Source organism: Mandrillus leucophaeus, unplaced genomic scaffold, assembly GCF_000951045.1.
Source record: "Mandrillus leucophaeus isolate KB7577 unplaced genomic scaffold, Mleu.le_1.0 Scaffold540, whole genome shotgun sequence".
Classification (NCBI taxonomy): Eukaryota; Metazoa; Chordata; class Mammalia; order Primates; family Cercopithecidae; genus Mandrillus; species Mandrillus leucophaeus.
In genome coordinates, this window is record NW_012105809.1 from 432,901 (window position 1) to 440,164 (window position 7,264).

Consider the following 7,264-nt stretch of genomic DNA (forward strand, 5'->3'; position numbering starts at 1 on the left):
ATTTAATATGCCAATAGGGTAAGATAAGGTACAAAGAAAATATTTACATTTAAATTGACATTTTATGCTTTTAATATTATGTAATAAAAAAGATGGGACACTCCCACAACAAGATCAACACAGAATATTCCCAATATTTCCAAGCTGTTGAAAAAAAGCCCTTATAGATTCATTCTTTCATATGCAGGTTTATGAATTATGATTTTATGAGGTGTCTTTATTTATTACTATTTATTTTATTCATTACTTCAACCTAGTTAGAAGAAAAGCAAAAATATCTATCCTAGAATCAAATAGATTAAATATATTGTTGAAATAACATAAAGTAAAGCTGCATAGGAGGTAGCAATTTGATACAGTGAGACAGTTGGTGTTGTTCTAGAGCAAATCAATAAAAGCTTAGAATGTAGATAGATATGTTCAGGAACTCCAAGACCAGCTTCAGAGTCTGTGATTCTCCAGAACTCACAGGACCCAGTGTACAGCATACCCATGGCTGGGATTTACTACGGCAAAAGGATGTAAAATAAATTCAACAAAGGAAAAATGTGTGGAGGGTGAAGTCTGGAAGAAATCAGGCTCAGGCTTTGAGTCCTATCCCAGTGGAGACACCAGGGTAGAAGTTCATGAGGGACTTGGTGCCCAGGGTTTTTACCAGGGGCTGGTTACACAGGCATTGTCTGCCTGGCACATACCAGAATGTCAAGAATCCACAAGGAAAGTGTGTTCAGCAGAAACCATATGATTTGTTTGGTTAGGCATAGTGAGCCACTCCAATCTGTTCTGAGAGTAGCAGGAACTCCCCTGAAATCCAAGTCCCTGGATACCGTCAGAGGGCCAACCTTGCAAGCAGGACATTTTAAGAAAAAGCAGTTAGGCCCGGTAGGTTAACTCTTGTGATGGTTAATTTTATGTTAGGTCTACTGAGCCACAGGTGTGTAGATTAAAGTTCATTTCTGCGTGTGTCTGTGAGGGTGTTTCCACATGAGTCTAGCATTTGAATTGGTGGACTCAGTCAATTAGATTGCCTTCCTCAATGGAGTGGGCCTCTTTCAATCAGTCCAACTCATGAATAGAACAAAAGGCCGAAGGGAGAATTCACCCCCTGTCTGCTTGCTGCTTGACCTGGAACTTCAGTCTTCTCTTGCTCTTGGACTGGGATTTATATGATTGTCACCCTGGCTCTCAGGTCTTCAGATTCAGGTTAGAACTATACCACCAATTTTCCTGGATCTCCCATTTGCAGAAAACAGATCATGGGACTATATATATCTTATTGATTCTAGTTCTCGGGAGAACACTGACTAATGCAATTCTTTTACATACAGTAGGGAAAGAAGTAATACAACCTCAATAATTTGTATGAGGCTAAACCTCAGCAGTGTCTTGATTCATTTTGGGTTTTCTATATTTGAAGAAATAATAATATCATAGCGATATTCCAGATTTGAGCATCCAAGCTATAATGTGCATTGAAAACACAATGAATGAAGAAGTCATCATGTTTTTGCACTGAGTGCTCTTTAGAAAAGAAGAAAGAAGACAAATGTATGCTAAGGTCAAGGAAAAATATATTGATCATTTTCAAAAGGCCAGATATAGAGGCAATATAAATAAGGCATTTACAAGGATTTGTGAGTAGCTAAAATATTCTGTTGTGATTCTTAACAAATTCTCCAGTTAACCAATTAAGCACACGTGCTAGGATCTAAAAGAAATTCCTACTATCTTAGGAAAGCATTTTCGTTTATAATTCACATCTCCAAATTTTTGAAATAGTTCTTACTGATGTCCCTTTGTGACATTTTCTCAATCTCAAACTTACTTTATTCCTAACATTGTGTTAGTTATATATCCCTGTAAATGAGCATGGCCAATTTGCTGGGTGACAAGGGTGTAAAGGTACAAACCTGTTCATTTAGACAAGCTTTAAACTTCCAATTCTGCTGAGAATTACACATGTAAGAAACAAAAACCAAAAAGCAATAGCCTTATACCATTTTGATTTTTCGGTTTAGAAAAGCCTTTGATCTCCCACATGTATTTACAAGCGTGTGAAATTAGAAACACCTTGGCTGAAATATACTGTGTGATGGATAGTTTCAGAATGCAGAATTTTGCGTAGTTATTATATAGTCATTGTTGCTATTTTTAAATTTGGATGAAGCAACAAATTATTGTCAAACAGTTATGTCTAAACTCTACATTATTTGATGACTTTTTCAATTTAAATAAAAGTGCTTCTTATATTTCTGAGAGATGATTTTATATAATTGCATTTTAGGAGATGATGTTTACTTTTCTCTGCTGCACACTTAACACGTAATCCTTTTACTTTTTTTTCTCTCTAGGGCACATGCACCAAATGATAATGCATGTCCACAAGTTATTTGGCAGCTTGAGAGAGAATATTTAAGTCCATTAAATGAATAAACCATTCATCAAGACCCCCAGCCCAAATTTCACCATAAAAATCAGACTAACAGTTCATAAACTATGCTTCTGCATACAATTAGATTCAAAATTTGAAGCTTAATGCACATAATTAAATTATTCTTTTTTCTTCTGCTCCACAACAGGAAGTTGTTGCTGTGGGGAAAATGTGCCCACGTTAAAACTGCAAATTGATTTTTGATGAAATAAAGCTACCTGTAACCTAGAGAAAATTTGATGCCTTACTAAATACAGTGTTAAGCAGAAAATTATAATACCTGTGATAAATACAATTAAAAAGACTGCCTTTAGAGATATGTTTGCTATTGTGAAATATGTGAATCTTGCATATCATTAGGTTTTTTTTAAATGGTGAGGTAAAGACAAAATGAAAGAAATTATTCTTTAATAAAAAGCAATGTTCCTATTATAGAGTTATAGTGATACAAATAATCCTTGAAACTTTTGCACTAAAAGTTGTAGTCTCATGGTTTCAGCTTTGACATTTAAAGAGACTGAAAGGTGACACCACATCCTCATAATATCAATCAATAAGTAAACAAACAAATAAATGTCAATAAGAAGATAATCAACAACTCCTCTTGGGCCCATCAGGGAAATGATGTTGAGCAAATCATTCTTCCACAATCTGGGGAGAGAGATGAATCAAGAGAACCATAGCTAAGACTGGTGACCTGGAGCTGCTAGACTACAAACTCTCAGGAAGACTTGAATGAAAATGAAGAATTACTGGAGCTGAGCATGGACTAGTGTGGTAGAGAACAAAACTGGAGTCCAAGGTCTGAGGCAAGTCCTCACACTGTGGGTTCAACCACCAGGCATTCTACCAGATTTTCACAGTAAAGCTCTAAGAAAGACACCTACTGGCTCTTGCCAGGGAAAGAATAATCACTGTGAAATGTGCCCAGAGTTTTTTTTCTCTATAACAAAGGACTACTCTTCAAGGGAAAGGAGTTTACAAGAAGTCCTTTATTTCATCTGTAGGAACTCCAGCCCAACTCCTTCCCCATTAGCCTTAAGGTCTGATCTAGAGGTAAGTGGAATATACTACTGCAGGACCTTTTATGAAGGTTTGATCACTCAAAGACTTGGATGGAATCGTAAGGTTACAGAGTGGTAACTCTTTCCATCCCTTACTGCCACACCAATAGGACTCAGAATAGCAATAGATTGCAGTGGAAAGAGCTGTCATTCTCAGATGCTTTATGAGGAGGAGTTGGGAAAGCCCAACGTCAAAAGAGGAAACAAAACCAAAAACATGGCCAAGAGCAGTGGCTCACACCTGTAATCCCAGCATTTTGGGAGGCCGAGGCAGGTGGATCACAAGGTCATGAGATTGAGACCATCCTGGCTAACACGATGAAACCCCGTCTCCACTGAAAATACAAAAAATTAGCCCGGCATGGTGGCAGGCACCTGTAGTCCCAGCTACTCAGGAAGCTGAGGCAGGAGAATGGCATGAACCCAGGAGGCAGAGCTTGCAGTGAGCCGAGACTGTGCCACTGTACTCCAGCCTAGGTGACAGAGTGAGATTCCATCTCAAAAACAAAACAAAACAAAACAATAGAAGAATCAGAGTCCTCTGGCACATACTGTTATAGAACATATTGTACTCAGCAAATTGACAGGAAAGATTAACATGAAAACTTGCATTAAGTGATGTAGTCCATTCAACATCATAAGGCATGCAATAAAGGCAGAAGAAACTATTTCAAGAGGAAAAAAAAAATCACTAGAACCAGACTCAGATACATATGTTAGAATGATCAGACAGAGAAATTAACATTGGTATGATTAATATGTTAAGGGATCTAATGGAAAAAGAACCAATGGGTTATGAAAAGGGAACTCAAAAAATGAAACAAAAGGCAATACTAGAAATCAAGCACATTGTAACAGAGTTGGAGAATACCTTTGATGGATTCTTCCGAAGACTGGGGATGGACAAAGGAAAAATCAGTAAGTTTAAAGATTTTTCAATGGAAACTTTTCAAACCAAAATATGACGAATTGATGGGTGCTGACGAGTTGATGGGTGCAGCACAGCAACATGGCACAAGTATACATATGTAACAAACCTGCACGTTATGCACATGTACCCTAGAACTTAAAGTATAATAATAATAAAAAATTTTTAAAAAAGAGTAAAAAAAAATTAAAAGAAAGAAACAACACAACATCCAAGAACTGCAGAGAAATTTTAAAAGGTTTAATATATACATAATATGAATATTAGGAGAAGAAACAGAAGACAGAGCAGAAAAAAAATATTTGAATCAATAGTGTTAAACAATTTTTCAGAATTAATAACTGACACTGCATTAGTCTGTTTTCACACTGCCATAAAAAACTGCCAGAGACTGGGTAATATATGAGGAAAATAGGTTTATTTGGTTCACAGTTCCACCTGGCTGGAAAGGCCTCAGGAAACTTACAATCATGGCATAAGGGGAAGCAGGCATGTCTTACATGGTGTCAGGCAAGACAGAGTGAGTGAGTGTGAAGGACAAACTGTCAAATACTTATAAAACCATCAGATCTCATGACAATTCACTCACTATCATGAGAACAGCATGTGAGAAACCATTCCCATTATCCAATCATCTGCTTCCCTTAAAACTGGAGGATTACAGGTCCCTCCCTGGACATGTGGGGATTTACAATTGAGATGAGATTTGGGTGGAGGCACAGGGCCAAACCATGAGACACTAATACAGTTTGACTGTGTGTCCCCGCCCAAATCTCATCTTTAATTCCCACATGTTGTGGGAGGGAGCCAGTGGGAAGTAATTGAATCATGAGGACAGGTCTTTCTCATGCTGTTCTCGTGATAGTGAATAAGTGTCATGAGATTTAATGGTTTTCTAAGGGGGAGTTTCCCTGCACAAGCTCTCTCTTTGCCTGCTCTCATCCTTGTAAGACATAACTTGCTTCTCTTTGCCTCCCGCCATGACTGTGAGGCTTCCCAACACAATTCCCAGCCACATGGAACTGTAAGTCCAATAAAACTTTTTTCTGTATAAATTACCAAGTCTCAGATATGTCTTTATTAGGAGCATGAAAGCTAACTAATATAATAAATTGGCACCGGTACAGTGGGGCTCTGTGAAAAGAAATCCAAAAATGTGAGGCAACTTTGAAACTGGGTAATAGGCAAAGGTTGGGACAGTTTGGAGGACTCAGAAGAAGACAGAAAAATGTTGAAAAGCTTGGAACTTCCTAGAGACTTCTTGAATGCCTTGGCCCAAAATGCTGATAATGATACAGACAATGAAATCCAGGCTGATGTGGTCTCAGATGGACATAAGGAAGTTATTGGGAACTGGAGCAAAGGTAACTCTTGCTATGTTTAAGCAAAGAAACTGGCAGCATTTAGCACCTTCCCTGGAGATGTGTGGAACTATGAACTTGAGGGAGATGATTTAGGATATCTGGCAGAAGAAATTTCTAAGCAGCAAAGCATTCAAGAGGTGATTTGGGTGCCATTAAAGGCACTCATTTTTAAAACGGAAACAGCACAAAAGTTCAGAAAAGTTGCAGCCTGACAATGCAATAGAAAAGAAAATTCCATTTCCTGAGGAGAAATTCAAGTCAGCTGCAGATATCTGCATAAGTAATGAGGAAGCAAATGTTAATTGCCCAGATGATGGGGAATATGTCTCCAGGGCATGTCAGAGACTTTTGTGACAGCCTCTCCCCTCACAGAACTGGAGGCCTAGGAGGAAAAAATGGTTTCGTAGGCCAGGCCCAGACCCCCCACCCTCACTGCTTTATGCATTCTAGGGACTTGGTGTCCCATGTCCCAGCCACTCTAGGCATGGCTAAAAGGAACCAATGTATAGCTCAGGTCATGGCTTCAGAGGGTGCAAGCCCCAAGCCTTGAGAGCTTCCATGTGGTGTTGAGCATATAGGTGCACAGAAGTCAAGAGTTGAGGTGTGGGAACCTCTGTCTAGATTTCAGAGGATTAATGGATATGCCTGGATGTCCAGGCAGAAATTTGCTTCAGGGAAGGAGCCCTAAAGAAGAACCTCTGCTAGGGTCATGTGGAAGGGAAATGTGGTGTGTGAGCCCCCACAGAATCCCCACTGGGGCACTGCCTAGCAGAGCTGTAAGAAGAAGTCCACCATCCTCCAGACCCCAGAATACTAGATCCAACAACAGCTTGCACTGTGCACCTGAAAAAGCCACAGACACTGAATGCCATCCCATGAAAGCAGCCAGGAGGGAGACTGTACCCTGCATAGCCACAGGGATGGAGATTCCAAGACCATGGGAACTCACCTCTTGCATCAGCATGACCCGGGTGTCAGACATGGAGTCAAAGGAGATCGTTTTGGAGGTTTAGGATTTGACTGCCCTGCTGGATTTCAGACTTGCACAGTGCCTGTAGTCCCTTTCTTTTGGGCAAATTCTTCCATTTGGAATTGCTGTATTTATCCAATATCTGTACCCCCATTGTATCTGGGAAGTAAATAACCTGCTTTTGATTTTACTGGCTCATAGATGAAAGGGACTTGCCTTTTCTTGGATGAGACTTTTGACTGTGGACTTTTGAGTTAATGTTGAAATGAGTTAAGACTTTGGAGGACTTTTGGGAAGTCATGGTTGGTTTTGAAATGTGAGGACATGAGATTTGGGAGCAGCCAGGGGTGGAATGGTATGTTTTGGCTGTGTCTGCACCCAAATTTCATCTTGAAATCCCATGTGTTGTGGAAGGGACCCAGTGGGAGGTAATTGATTAATGGGGGCAAGTCTTTCTCATGTTGTTCTCGTGATATTGAATAAGTCTCATGAGATCTGATGGTTTTA